This window comes from Aotus nancymaae, unplaced genomic scaffold, assembly GCF_030222135.1.
Source record: "Aotus nancymaae isolate 86718 unplaced genomic scaffold, 86718_ANA_hifiasm-v0.15.2.pri h1tg000040l, whole genome shotgun sequence".
Taxonomy (NCBI): Eukaryota; Metazoa; Chordata; class Mammalia; order Primates; family Aotidae; genus Aotus; species Aotus nancymaae.
This window is the reverse complement of record NW_026988454.1, coordinates 123,756,088-123,771,572: the sequence shown is the minus strand read 5'-3', so window position 1 is coordinate 123,771,572 and position 15,485 is coordinate 123,756,088. Positions and strand designations below refer to the sequence as shown.

Here is a 15,485-nt window from a genome sequence, read left to right as displayed (position 1 = left end):
TCGGAAGGCTGAGGCAGGAGAATCGCTTGAACCCAGAAGGCACAGGTTGCAGTGAGCCAAGATCACATCACTGCACTCCAGCCTGGGTGACAGAGCAAGACTCTGCCTCAAAAAGAAAAGAAAAGAAAAAAGAAAAGAAAAGAAAAGAGAAGAAAAGAAAAGGGAAAAGGAAAAGCAAGGTATAGAAAAATACAGGCTATGTTTTCATTTATACAAAGTTTTCAACAAAGTCAAAATAAAACATACTTTGTTTAGAGCTATATACATAAATGTAAAACTAAAAAGGGCATCTAGGAAATTAATACAGAAAAATAAAATAGCTTGGGAAGAGGGAAGATGAAATGTTGGAAGCCCCCCGACCCCAACCAAAAGTTCTAAATATTAACTGGGTCAGGTGCAGTGGCTCACGCCTGTAACCCCAGCACTTTAGGAGGCTGAGGAGAGGAGATTGCTTGAGTTCAGGAGTTCAAGACCAGCTGGGACAATGTGGTGAAACCCCATCTCTACCAAAAATATAAAAAATTAGCCAGGCGTCATAGCACATATCTGTGGTTCCAGCGACTCGGTCTACTGAGGTGGGAGGATTGCTTGGACCTGGGAGGCAATGGTTGCAGTGAGCCAAGATCACACCACTGCACTCCAGCCTTGGAAACACAGTGAAACTCCCTCTCAAAAACAAACAAAAAAAAAGATTTTATGTCTAATACAGATATTTAATCTATTCTTCTGAAAGTCTGCTTAAAGAAACATGTTTAATTCAGAATTCTGAAATTCACATAATAGGAAAGTGATCCAGGACGTGGCACCAAACCCATTTCAGAATATACAGTTGCCCTCAGCCATGATTGATTTTTTTTTGTTTGTCTACTATTCTGTGCATTGCAATATATACGCTCTTCCCATTGTTCGTGAACTGCTTCATCTTAAAAACCCAGGTGTTCTGATTTTTAGTCTCTCTTCCTGTACTTCAAATCTACATCAACCTGCTCATTTATAAAAGTCAAGAACCTATACAAAATGATGGATGCTCAGGATGATGTAAATTCTTTAAACACTGAGAAGAGAATAAAAGGTAAGGGCCTTTTAAGTCCCCTGGGACCTTTTCTGTGCATTTAAAACAAAAACCTATAATTTTCTCCAGACATTTAAGTTATTTAACCAAAACCTACTTATATTCAAGGTTTGTAGCTTACTTCAGATAATTTAAAAGTAGATTGGAAAAGAAAATGTAATTCTACATATATCTTCTACGCAACTCATTTATTTTCCAAAGTTGGACATGCTCGTACTTAAGCCCTCATCTCATATGCCTTCACTAATTGCTTTGCTTTCTGTAGCTGAGTAAAGCCACCCACAGAGAAGAAAGGAAGGGAGAGAAGGGAGAGAAAGAGGATTAATTTTTCTGGTGATGAATTCCTTGATTATAAAGCTTAACTCCAAAGCAACATGCAAAAACACTGGTGAAATCACCTGTAAGGACAGTTTCCTGGCAGAGAAGGAGCTCAGAGAGAAACTCCCTGTGACTTTGGAAAGAAAAAGAAGTGGACTAAATTTAGAAGGTAAGCTATGGTACTTCTGTCTCCTGGAAAAAGGGCAGTATTCTTTGATTTGGAAGAGAGAATGAAAGGAAATGGCACAAGATGTACAGTAAATTGAGCTGAGGGATAACACTGTAGACAGGTTATACTGCAGCAACTGACAAGCCCCTACTCTCTCAGTGGCTTCACATAGAACACATTTATTCAATACAATCAGCCAGGAGGTTCTGCTCATTGTATCACTCAGGGATCCCAGTGACAGAGGCTTCATAGTGACATGTGCTTCCCCAATCACAGCAGCAGTGGGAAGAGAGTAAGCTGGGCACTGGCTCCTAAAACTCTTCCCCAAAAGTAACACATGTAACTTTGCACAAATTTCATTGTCTAAGACAGGTCACATGGCCTTACCTAACTTCAAAGGGGACTAGAAAGCACAAACCTGCTATGTGCCTGGGAAAAGCACCAGGGAGAAAAAAAAAAAAGGAGTATTTGGTGAACAACATTTAATGCCTACTGCAAACATTAAGCCTGGATGAAAAAACATTTAACACACAGTACATCTGGTCATCGGTTTCAAGTATATAAAGTATTTCAATGTATTAATATTCCAAAATTTATGTATCTATTCTCTTGCTGAGGGACATTTAGATTGTTACCATTGTTTTCTTTGCCATTACAAACAAAGGTGTCTTCTTGTATTCCCAAGTAAGAGTTTCTTAAAGGAATACTTAAGATTTCTATGTATGTGGAAGTGGAATTACACTCATGGCTATGACTTAAATTGAACTTCCCTAGATATTGCCAAATTATTCACCAAAGTGGTTGTAAAGCTTTACACTCTCTCCTTGAAGAGGTCCTTCAGAACAGCCCTTTTCAGTTGTATTCCTAGGTATTTTATTCTTTGTAGCAATTGTGAATGGGAGTTCACTCATGATTTAGCTCTCTGTTAGTCTATTCTTGGTGTATAGGAGTGCTTGTGATTTTTGGACATTGATTTTATATCCTAAGACTCTGCTGAAGTTGCTTATCAGCTAAAGGAGATTTGGGGCTGAGATAATGGGGTTTTCTAAATATATAATCATGTCATCTGCAAACAGAGACAATTTGACTTCCTCTCTTCCTATTTGAATATGCTTTATTTCTTTTTCTTGCCTGATTGCCCTGGCCAGAACTTCCAATACTATGCTAAACAGGAGTGGTGACAGAGGCCATCCTTGTCTTGTACCTGTTTTCAAAGTGAATGCTTCTAGCTTTTGCCCATTCAGTATGATATCGGCTGTGGATTTGTCACAAATAGCTCTTATTATTTTGAGATACATTCCATCAATACCTAGTTTATTCAGAGTTTTTAGCATGAAGAGGTACTGAATTTTATTGAAGGCCTTTTCTGCATCTATTGAGATAATCACATGGTTTTTGTCATTGGTTCTGTTTATGTGATGGATTACATTTATTGATTTGTATATGTTGAACCAGCCCTGAATCCCAGGGATGAAGCCGACTTGATCGTGGTAGATAAGTTTTTTGATGTGCTGCTGGATTTGGTTTGCCAGTATTTTATTGAGGATTTGCACATTGATGTTCATCAGGGATATTGGCCTGAAATTTTCTTTTTTTGTTGTGTCTCTGCCAGGTTTTGGTATCAGAATGATGTTGGCCTCATAAAGTAAGGGAGGAGTCCCTCTTTTTCTGTTGTTTGGAAGTTTCAGAAGGAATGGTAGCAGCTCCTCTTCGTACCTCTGGCAGAATTTGGCTGTGAATCCATCTAGTCCTGGGCATTTTTTGACTGGTAGGCTATTAATTACTGCCTGAATTTCAGAACTTGTTATTGGTCTATTCAGGGATTCGACTTCTTCCTGCTTTAGTCTTGGGAGCGTGTATGTGTCCAGGAATTCATTCATTTCTTCTAGATTTTCTAGTTTATTAGCATAGAGGTGTTTATAGTGTTCTCTGATGGTAGTTTGTATTTCTGTGAGATCAGTGGTGATATTCCCTTTTATCATTTTTTTATTGTGTCTATTTGATTCTTCTCTCTTTTCTTCTTTATTAGTCTGGCTAGTGGTCTATCTATTTTGCTAATCTTTTCAAAAAACCAGCTGCTGGATTCATTTACTTTTTTAAAGGGTTTTTTGTGTCTCTATCTCCTTCAGTTCTGCTCTGATCTTAATTATTTTTTGTTTTCTACTAGCTTTTGAATTTGTCTGCTCTTGCTTCTCTAGTTCTTTTAATTGTGATGTTAGGGTGTCAATTTTAGATCTTTCCCATTTTCTCCCATGGGCATTTACTGCTATAAATTTCCCACTAAACACTCCTTTAGCCGTGTCCCAGAGCTTCTGGTATGTTGTGTCTTTGTTCTCATTGGTTTCAAATAACTTCTTTATTTCTGCCTTAATTTCATTATTTACCCAGTAGTCATTCAGGAGAAGATTGTTCAATTTCCACGCAGCTGTACAGTTTTGAGTGAGTTTCTCCACTGCTTAAGGAAATAACATTCCATGCTCATGGATAGGAGGCATTAATATCATGAAAATGGCCATACTGCCCAAAGTAATTTATGGATTCAATCCTATCCCCATCAAGCTACCATTGACTTTCTTCATAGAATTAGAAAAAAACTGCTTTAAATTTCATATGGAACCAAAAAAGAGCCCATATAGACAAGACAATCCTAAGCAAAAAGAATAAAACAGGAGGCATCACGCTACCTAACTTCAAACTATAATACAAGGCTACAATAACCAAAACAGCATGGTATTGGTACTAAAACAGATATATAGACCAATGGAACAGAACAGAGGCCTCAGAAATAACACTACACATCTACAATCATCTGATCTTTGACAAATCTGACAAAAACAAGCAATGGGGAAAGGATTCCCTATTTAATAAATGGTGTTGGGAAAACTGGCTAGCCATATGCAGAAAACGGACCTTACACCTTATACAAAAATTAACTCAAGATGGACTAAAGACTTAAACATAAGACCTAAAACCATAAAAACCCTAGAAGAAAACCTAGGCAATACCATTCAGGACATAAGCATGGGCAAAGACTTCATTACTAAAACATCAAAGCAATGACAACAAAATCCAAATTTGACAAATGGGATCTAATATAACTAAAGAACTTTTGTACAGCAAAACAAACTATTATCAGAGTGAACAGGTGACTCACAGAATGGGAGAAAATTTTTGCAATCTATCCATCTGACAATGGGCTAATATCCAAAATCTACAAAGAACTTAAACAAATTTACAAAAAAAAAAAAAAAAGAAAACACAAAGAACCCCAACAAAAAGTAAGCAAAGGATATGAACAGACACTTATCAAAAGAAGACATTTAGGCCGCCAACAAACATGAAAAAAAGCTCATCATCACTGGTCATTAGAAAAATGCAAATCAGGCCAGGTGCAGTGGCTCATGCCTGTAATCCCAGCACTTTGGGAGGCCAAGGTGAGCGGATTACAAGGTCAGGAGTTCAAGACCAGCCTGGTCAATAGGGTGAAATATCATCTCTACCAAAAATACAAAAATTAGCTGGGCGTGGTGGTGGGTGTCTGTAGTCCCAGTTACTTGGGAGACTGAGGCAGGAGAATTACTTGAACCCAGGAGGCAGAGATTGCAATGAGCCAATATCCTACTACTGCTCTCCAGCCTGAGCAACAGAGTGAGACTCCGTCTCAAAAAAAAAGAGAGAGAGAACTGCAAATCAAAACCCCAATGAGATACCATCTCACACCAGTTAGAATGGCGATCATTAAAAAGTCAGGAAATAACAGATGCTAAAGAGGATGTAGAGAAATAAGAACACTTTTACACTGTTGGGAGTGTAAATGAGTTCAACCATTGTGGAAGACAGTGTGGAGATTTCTCAAGGATCTAGAACCAGAAATACCATTCGACCCACAATACTATTACTGGGTATGTGTCTTTATACTAGTATAAAGACACACGCACACATAGGTTTATTGCAGAACTATTCACAATAGCAAAGACTTGGAACCAAGCCAAATGCCCATTCATGATAGAATGGATAAAGAAAATGTGGCACACATATACCATGGAATCCTATGCAGACATAAAAGAGGATGAGTTCATGTCTTTGCAAGGACATAGATGAAGCTGGAAACCATCATTCTCAGCAAACTAACACAGGAACAGAAAACCAAACACCGCATGTTCTCACTCAAGTGGGAGTTGAACAATGAGCACACATGGACACAGGGAGGGGAACATCACACACCAGGGCTTGTTGGGGGGTGGGGGGCTAAAGAAGAGATAACATTAGGAGAAACACCTAATATAGATGATGGGTTGATGGGTACAGTAAACCACCATGGCATGTGTATACCTATGTGACAAACCTACACGTTCTGTACATGTACTCCAGAACTTAAAGTATAACAAAAACAGTAAAATTTTGTGCCAAAAAAAGTTTATACTCTCAACTGATTGCTCCACAACCTCACCAACTTCTGGTAATGTCAGACAGATGAGTGTGAAATGGGATCTCAATGTGATTTCAGTTTTTAACTTTTTTGTTAGGTGAAGTTGAACATTTTCCCCTGTTTTTCCCTCTGGAATCATTTTCAATTTCTCTTTTGTAAACTGTACATTTTTATCTTTTGCCTATTTTTAAAATTATATTTCTCACTGATTTTCAGTATGCCAAGCCTTTGTAGGTCAATATATGGAGTTGAAAAACTTAATCTTTTTCTTTATGACTTGTGCTTTTCCCTTTTCAAAAAAAAATTTTATTTATTTTATTTATTTATTTATTTATTTTTGATGTACAGAGAAACCTTTAAGCTGAACTTAAAATACGTAAGGATACAGCTTTAGGCTAATCTTTTTTTTTTTTTTTTTTAGTCTCCTAAATTTTCCTCTGGAATTTTTTAGGTGTTTTGTTTTTATTATTTATTTATTTATTTTTTAATGAGAGAAAGAAAGAAAGAGAAAGAAAAGTGGGGAGAGAGAACAGGATTCTTGCTCTATTGCCTGGGCTGGAATGCAGTCTAAAAATAGGTATTAAAAACCTCTTTTATGCTGATAATTGTGCTTAACAACGGAGACAGGAAGGAATAAGGGAAGAAAAAAAACAAACAGCCAACCAATATTTTTTTTAAGTCTGTGAAATGCTATGCAAATGCTGAAGAGTGATTTACTTCTAATTATGTGGTCACTTTCAAAATAGGTGTAATGTGATACTGAGAAAAATGTATGTTCTGTGGACCTGGGGTGGAGAATTCTATAAATATTCACTAAGTTTACTTATTCCAGGTCTAAGTTCAAATCATAGATGTCCCTATTAATTTTCTATGTCGTTGATCCATCAAATATTAACAATGTGGTGTCAAAATCTCCCGCTATTATTGTGCGGGAGTCCAGGTCTCTTTATAAGTCATTAAGAACTTGTCTTACGTATCTGGGTGCTCCTGTATTGGGTGCTTATATGTTTATAATCATTAACTCCTATTGTTGCATCGATCCTTTTACCATTATGTAATGTCCTTCTTTGTTTCTTTTAGTCTCTGTTACTATTAAAGTCTATTTTCCGAGAGACGAAAGTTACAACTCCTGTTTTTTTTTTTTTTTGCTCTCCATTTAATTGGTGAATCTTCCTCCATCCCTTTGTTTTGAGTCTTTGTATGTTGTTGCTTGTGAAATAGATCTGGATACAGTGTACCGATGGGTTTTGACTTTTTATTCAATTTACCTGTCTGTGTCTTTGATTGGGGCATTTAATCCATTTAAATTTAGAATTAATATTAATATTTGTGAGTTCAATATTGTCATTTAATGCTAGCTGGCTACTTTGCCCATTAGTTGATGTAGATTCTTCATTATAGGGATACTCTTTACGTTTTGGTAAGTTTTTGGGATGACTGATACTGGTTGTTCCTTTCTGTTTGTAGTGCTTCTTTCAGAAGCTCTTGTAAAGCAGGCCTGGTGGTGATGAAATCTCTGAGTGCTTGCTTGTTCACAAAAAATTTTCTTTTTCCTTCACTTATGAAGCTTAGTTTGGCTGGATATGAGATTCTGGGTTGAAAATTCTTTTCTTTGAGGATATTGAATATTGACCCCCACTCTCTTCTAGTTTGTAGGGTTTCTGGTGAGAGGTCTGCTGTGAGTCTGACAGGCTTCCCTTTATGGGTAATGTGACCTTTCTCTCTAGCTGCCCTTAGAATTTTCTCTTTTATTTCAACCCTAGTGAATCTAGCGATTATGTGTCTTGGAGTTGCTCTACTTGAGGAATATCTTTGTGGTGTTCTCTGGATTAGCTGGAGTTGAGTATTGTCCTGCCTTACTAGATTAGGAAAGTTTTCCAACTTGGATTCATTCTCTTCATGACATTCAGGTATACCTATCAATCGTAAATTAGGTCTTTTCAGATAGTCCCATATTTCTTGGAGACTTTGCTCATTCCTTTTCACTCTTTCTTCTCTAATCTTGCCTTCTCATTTCATTTCATTAAGTTGGTCTTTGACCTCTGATATCCTTTCTTCTGCTTGATCAATTCAACTGTTAAAACCTGTGCATACTTTGCGAAGTTCTCGTATTGTGTTCTTCAGTTCCATTAATTCACTTATATTCCTCTCTAAGTTGTCAATTCTCGTTAGCATTTCATCAAACCATTTTTCAAAGTTCTTAGTTTCTTTACATTGGGCTCGAACATGTTCTTTTAGCTCACTAAAGTTCCTTATTATCCACTTTCTGAAGCCTAAATCTGTTAATGGAACGCACTCATTCTCCATCAGGCCTTGTTCTCTTGTTGATGAGGAACTGTGATCACCTGTAGAAGGAGAGGGATTCTGATCTTGGGTATTCTCAGCCTTTTTATGCTGGTTTCTTTCCATCATTGTAAGTTCATCCACCTGTTGTCTTTGTAATTGCCTACTTTCAAGTTAAGTCTCTGAGTGGACTTCCAACTTGTTGATTCCCAGCGCCGGAATCCGAGCAACCCACTGCGCCGGCCAAAATAGCGGTATTAAGATTCGTGGTGCTTTTCTGCCCGGGAATCTCCAGTCTGGCTTCCCTCTTGAGTCCTTTCTTCAATCAGGTAAATGGGCGACTCTGCCTTCCCGAAGCTCCAAACGTCGATCAAAAGGGGACCCAGTCCCGTTTACTCTGCCCCAAGAACCGCTGTGCCAGGGCACCGGCAAAACCATGACGCTGGCCACAAGAGTCGCCCTGGCGTCCCATGAGGCTCCTCTGCTGGGAATCTTCCGGTCCGTGGGTAACAAAAATTCGTCTGAAAGTGTGGTGTTCTCTCGTTCTATGTGCTTTCTCTGGGAGCTACAATCCCAAGCTGCTAGTGATCAGCCATCTTGGATTGTATCCTCCAAAAAATTTTATTATCGTTGTTGTTGTTGTCGTTGTTGAGACAGGGTCTCACTGTGTCACCCAGTCTGGAGTACTGTGGTGTGATCATGGTTCACTGCAGCCTTGAACTCCCAGGCTCAAGCAATCCTCCTGCCTCAGCCACTAGAGTAGCTGGGACCACAGGCATGTGCCACCATTCCTGGCTAATTTTTTAATTTTTTTGTAGAGACAAGGTCCCACTTTGTTGCCCAGGCTGGTCTTGAACTCCTGAGTTCAAGCAATCCTCCCACCTCAGCCTCCCAAAGTGCTGGGGTTATAGGCATGAGCCACCACGCCTAGCAAACTTTTCCATTCTTGATTATAAGTTCTTTCCTACACCAAATTCACAAAGATATTTCCTAATTTTCTCCTAAAAGTTCTCAATTTTTCTTTTTATGTTTGGTTCTTTATTCAGAATTTATTTTTACTATGCTGTGAGATGGGGATTATTTTTATCTTTTATTTATAAGGATAAAAAGCACTTAATGAAGAGCCCATCCTTTCCCCCACTAATTTATGTTACTTTAGTAACACAGAAGTTTTTGTATATATTTGCATCTCCATTTAAGATCTGTATTCTGAGGCTGGACACAGTGGCTCATGCCTGTAATAATTCTAGCTCCTTGGGAGGCAGAGGCAGGCAGAACACTTGAGGCCAGAAGTTTGAGACCAGCTTGGCTAACATGGTGAAACCCCATTTCTACTAAAAATACAAAAATTAGGTGGGTATGGTGGGGCACACCTGTAATCCCAGCTATTCAGGGGCTGAGGCAGGAGAATCGCTTGAACCCGGGAGGGAAAGGCTTCAGCGAGCCGAGGTCATGTCACTGCACTCCAGTCCGGGCAACAGAGTGGGACTCTGTCTCAAAAAACAAAAAAACAAAAAAGATCTGTATTCTGTTTCACTGGTTGATTTGACTAGTCTTGTGCCTTACCATGATCTCTTAATTACTATAATTTTATGGTAATCGTAAATCTTAGTTAGCTCCTCTCCTCCCCCTCCTTTCCCTTCTCTTTTCTCTCTGACATTGTCATATATTCTTGGCCCTTCTAGGAAAATTTTTCATTTTGTTTAAGTTTTCAAACATACTGGCATACACCCAGGTGCAGTGGCTCACAACTGTAATCTCAACACTTTGGGAGGCCAAGGCACGCAGATTGCAAGGTCAGGAGTTTGAGACCAGCCTGACCAAGATGGTGAAAGCCCATCTCTACTAAAAATAAAAAAAATTAGCCAGTTATGGTGGCATGTGCCTTTAATCCCAGCTACTTGGGAGGCTGAGGCAGGAGAATCACTTGAACCGGGGAGGCAGAGGTTGCAGTGAGCCAAGATTGCACCAATGCACTCTAGCCCGGGCAACAGAGTGAGACTCTGTCTTGAAAAACAAACAAACATATTGGCATACAGTATTTCACAGTATAGCTCTTTTTCATTCAAACTATTCTTTATTGTACTTGCCTTTCTTTTTTGCCTTGCTCTATACAGGTTTGTCTATTTTATTAGTGCTCTTATAGAATCAGTGTTGGATTTTGTTGATTCTTTTCTTTATTTCCTATTTTACTAAATTCCTCTCTCTCTTTATTATTTTCTTCCTCCTGCTCCTTTGGGTTTATTCTATTTTTTCCTAACTACTTGAAACAAATGCCTAACTCACTAATCTCTTTCTTTTCTAAAAAACGTATTTAAAGCTAATATAGTATTTTACTCTTAACTCCTGTTTTACCTCTACAATTAAGCTTTGATATTTAGTGTTTTGAAGAGTACCAGTCAGGTATCGTGTAGAATGTCCCTCAATTTGGGTTTGTCTGATATATAGTATTTTAAAAGTTAATCATTTCTAAATAATTTCTAACTTCATCATTTTTCCTTTGACACACGAAATATTGAGAAGCATGTTTTCAACTTTCTAAATATCATTTTTGAAGTTATCTTTCTGTTACTGATTTTTAATTAAATTGCAATGTGGACAAAAAACTGTGGTGTGTCTGATACGACTTTGTAAAATCTCAGATTTACTTTGTGGTCTAGTACATGGCTAGTTTTTATTAATGTCTTATGTTTTTCTGAAAATAATGTATATTCTCTAATTTAGGGGAAGAATGGTTCTATATATATTTATTAGATCAAACCTGACAATTGTATTATTCAAATATTTATATGCTTACTAATTACTGGGAGATGTCTATTAAAATCGCCTGCTATGAATATAGATTTGTTAGTTTCTCCTTCTATTTCTGTCAATTCTTGCTTTATATATTTTGAGACTACATCATATCATGTACATCATTTTAGAAATTATTTCTTCCTGGTAGGTTGAACTTTTCTTCATTGTGTATTGTTCTTTATTCTTAATGTTTTTGCCCTAAAATCTACATTGTCTGATGTCAAGTAACTATAACACCTTTGTATTGTCTACTATTTCCTCAGTATCATGTCACTTTGTATTCTTCTGGTCTCTTGCAAATAACATATAATAGATTTTTGAGAGTCAGTGTCCTTAACTGGCAGTGTGTGTTTTAACTGGCAGATTTACATTACTCACCTTAATTATTGTTACTAATTTATTTGAACTCCCTTTTATTTTCTATTTAGATGTTTCTTCTTTGCTCTCTCCTTACCTTTATGCCTATTCTGCTCCAGTTTTCTAATGAATGTGCAGATTCTTTCATTTCGCCCACCAGCTATCCTGATTGATTTGGTGTGGAAGTTATATATTACATTTCTATCTTTTTACTGCTCTTAAATTTTAGGCAAGCATACCAGATTTAATAATTGCTAAAATTAATAATTATATACTCCTTCTCCTGACCAATATAAAAGACCTTAACACATTTTTTGCAATTAAAAATATTTGTGACACATAATATTTGTATCTATTTACGGGGTACATGTGATATTTTGCTACCTGCATAGAATGTGCAATGATCAAGTCAGGGTATCCATCACCTCAAGTATCTGTTGTTTCTATATACTGAGAACATTTCAAGTCCTCTCTTTTAATTAATTTAAAATACACAACACATTGTTATTTACTATAGTCACCCTACTCTACTATCAAACATTGTAACTTATTCCTTCTATCTAATTGTGTGTTTATATCCATTAACCAATCTCTCTTTATCCCTTCATCCTCCTACCCCCCAAACACAGAAAACCTTCCCAGCCTCTGGTGCCTATTATTTTACTCCCTACCTCCATGAGATCAACTTTTTAAGCTCCCACTTATGAGTAAGAACATATGATATTTGCCTATCTATACCTGGTTTCTTTCACTTAACATGATAACCTCCAGTTCCCTCCATGTTGCTGCAAATGACAGGATTTCATTCTTTATTATGGCTAAATAGTATTCCATTGTGTATATAAGCAACATCTTTATTCATTCATCTGTTGATAGACACTTAGGTTGATTCCAAATTATTGCTATAATTGAACTATAGAACACCCTGCTGTTGTCTGCTGGAGAACTGCTTAATGTGGGGGAAAATACGTCCCCTACACACATTTTGGTGACTGCAAGTGTGTAGTGTTAACTATGTAAAGAAAGAAAAAGTGTTTGTTGTTTTTCAAATACATGTATCAACAAGGGTCAATCTCACAAATTAAACTGTTACAAAGCAAAAGTGACAGAAAACTACATAGAAAACAATTCCATTTATATTGTTTAGTGACACATACATATGTGATGAGTTAGAAAGGAAAGCTAGGGAATAGTAGACACTAAAATTCAGATTAGTGGTTACCTCTGGGTAGAAAGAGAGTGGGGATGCAACTGGGGGAGGAACACACAAAGGGCTTCAAAGGTTTCATAATGTGCAGTTTCTTTTTTTTAAAACTGACACATTGTAATTGTACATATCTATGGGGTACAGTGTGATGTTTCAATACATGTATACACTGTGTAAAATCAAATCAAGATCTTCAGGATACACTGCCTCATACATTTAACATTTCTTTGTAGTGAAACATTCAAAATCCTCTCTTCTATTTATCTTAAAATATACAGTACAACATTGTTAACCATAGTCACCCTACTGTGCAATACAACACCAGAACTTACTCCTCCTCTCTAACTGTAACTCTGTACCAGTAGACCAGTTTCTTCTTAACTCCTAACGCTTCTCAGCCTCTGGTAACCACTATTCTACTCTCATAGCGATGAGATCGACTTCTTTGGACTTCACATATGAATGAGATCATGCAGTGTTTGTCTTCCTGTACCTGGCTTTCTTATTTCATTTAATTATTTACAGGTTCCTTCATATTGCTGCAAATGACAGCATTTCATTCTTTTAATGGCTGAATAATATTCCATTGTGTATATATATATCACATTTTCTTTATGCATTCACACACTGATGGACACTTAGGTTGATTTTATGTCTTGGCTATTGTGAATTATGCTGTAATAAACATGGGAGTGAAGACATCTCTGTCATAGATTTCATTTCCTTTAGATAGATACCCAGTAGTGGGATTGCTGGGTCATACGGTTGTTTTATTTTTAGTTTTCTGAGGAAATTCCATACTGTTTTCCACAATGGCTGTACTAATTTACATTCCCATCAACAGTGTATAAGGGTTCCCCCTTTCTCCACATCCATGCCTGCATTTGTTATTTTTTGTCTTTTTGATACTATCCATTCTAATTCAGGTGAAGTAATATGTCCCTGCAGTTGTGATTTGCATTTCCCTGATGATTAGTGATGTGGTGTCTTTTTTCATATACCCATTGGTCATTTGTGTGTCTTTTCTGGAGAACTATCTATTCAGATCTTTTGCCCATTTTTCACTGGATTATTTATTTATTTTGCCATTGAGTTTAGTTTCTTATATATTGTGAATGTTAACCCATTATTAGATGCATACTTTGCAAATATATTCTCCCATTCTGTAGACTGTCTATTCACTGTTGACTGTTGCTTTTGCTGTGCAGAAGCTTTTTAGTTTGGTGTAATCCCATTTATCTATATTCGCTATTGCTGCCTATGTTTTGGGGTCTCACCCAAAAAATTCTTGCTCAGACCAATGTCATAAAGCATTTCCCCCATGTTTTCTTCCAGTAGTTTCACTGCTTCAGGTCTTACCTTTAAGTCTTTAACTCATTTTGAGTTTATTTTTGTATAGGTAACGTCCTATTTCTTAGGCTGCATGATGAGTATGCGAGTGTTCCTGTTCATCAAACTTTACATATATACATCTCTTAATACTGTTTTTATGAAAACCAGAAAGATGGTAAGCCTCCGAAAGTAGAAAACCTTTTATGATTATTTTGAATGCTGATCTCCTTTGTAGACAACTTGGTCTCACCAGTTGTCTCTGTTGACTCTGTTCATTTGTCAATTTCCACCTATGCTATACCTTACTGCTTCACAATTTTATCCCTAGGTAATCTAATTCAATTAGAGCATCGACACCACAGACTATCACAAAATCATTAGTATCATGCTTTCAAGCTCTTTGGGAAAGAAAAAGGCTGGGATAAGAACTCAGAATTCCTTTTCTACAGACACATTTATAAACAGATTTATTACACAGATTATTTCTGTCCCTAATATATTTTCTAAGCTGGTAATATGTAGTAATATCACCCTCTGACCCTCTGGAATCTTGAGGTGGTCTAAAATGCTGCTACATTAAAGAATCTTGTGGCCAGGGATGGTGGCTTATGCCTATAATCCCAGCACTTTGGGAGGTCAAGGAAGGAGGATCATTTGAGGCCAGGAATTTGAGACCAGCCTGGGCAACATAGGGAGAATCCTATCTCTACAAAAAAAAATACAAGAAATGGTGGCACATGCCTGTAGCCCCAGCTACTCAGGAGGCTAAGGCAGGTAGATCACTTGATCATGGGAGTTTGAGGTGGCAGTGAGACCTGATGGTGCTACTACACTCCAGTCTGGGCAACAGAGTGAGACCTCGTCTCAAAAACAAACAAACAAAAAACCAGAATTTTGTCTTCTTAAGAAGGAACACTTAAGTCTTATGGCATAAAAAAGAAGGAATTCTATATCTATGTGCTGGTGAATAGCATACTACTGTTTATACTTTGATCTTAACATAATTATTCATTAATGTTTATTAGCCAAAGTATGGATCTACAAAAGGAGCCCAACAGAGACACATACAGACACACTTCACACACTCACACATATGTATATATATGAGTGCTATATATATACATATCAGTGACATATATGCATATGGATATGTGTATATCAGGGAAATCTATCCCAAGTCCCAAATTTCCTTTCAAGAAACAGTTTTTACTAGAAATCAACTAGCAATTTGATAATCAACTCTACTATCTAATTCATAAGGTAAAACATCAAAAGAAGGCTGGGTGAGGTGGCTCACGCCTGTAATCCCAGCACTTTGGGAGGCTAAGGTGGATGGATCACCTGAGGTCAGGAGTTCAAGACCAGCCTGGCCAACCTGGTGGAACCCCATCTCTACTAAAAATACAAAAATTAGCTGGGCATGGTGGCGGACACCTGTAATCTCAGCTAGGAGACTTGCTTGAATCCGGGAGGCAAAGGTGGCGAGCCGAGACCGTGCCACTGTACTCCAGCCTGGGTGACA

The 15,485-nt window shown here is 37.4% G+C and overlaps 1 protein-coding gene across 1 annotated transcript in view; it reads right to left on the bottom strand.

Moving 5' to 3' along the window:
• BTBD9 (BTB domain containing 9) overlaps positions 1–15,485 on the bottom strand; it is a 476,557-nt gene that overhangs the window by 120,062 nt on the left and 341,010 nt on the right. The window lies entirely within an intron of this gene.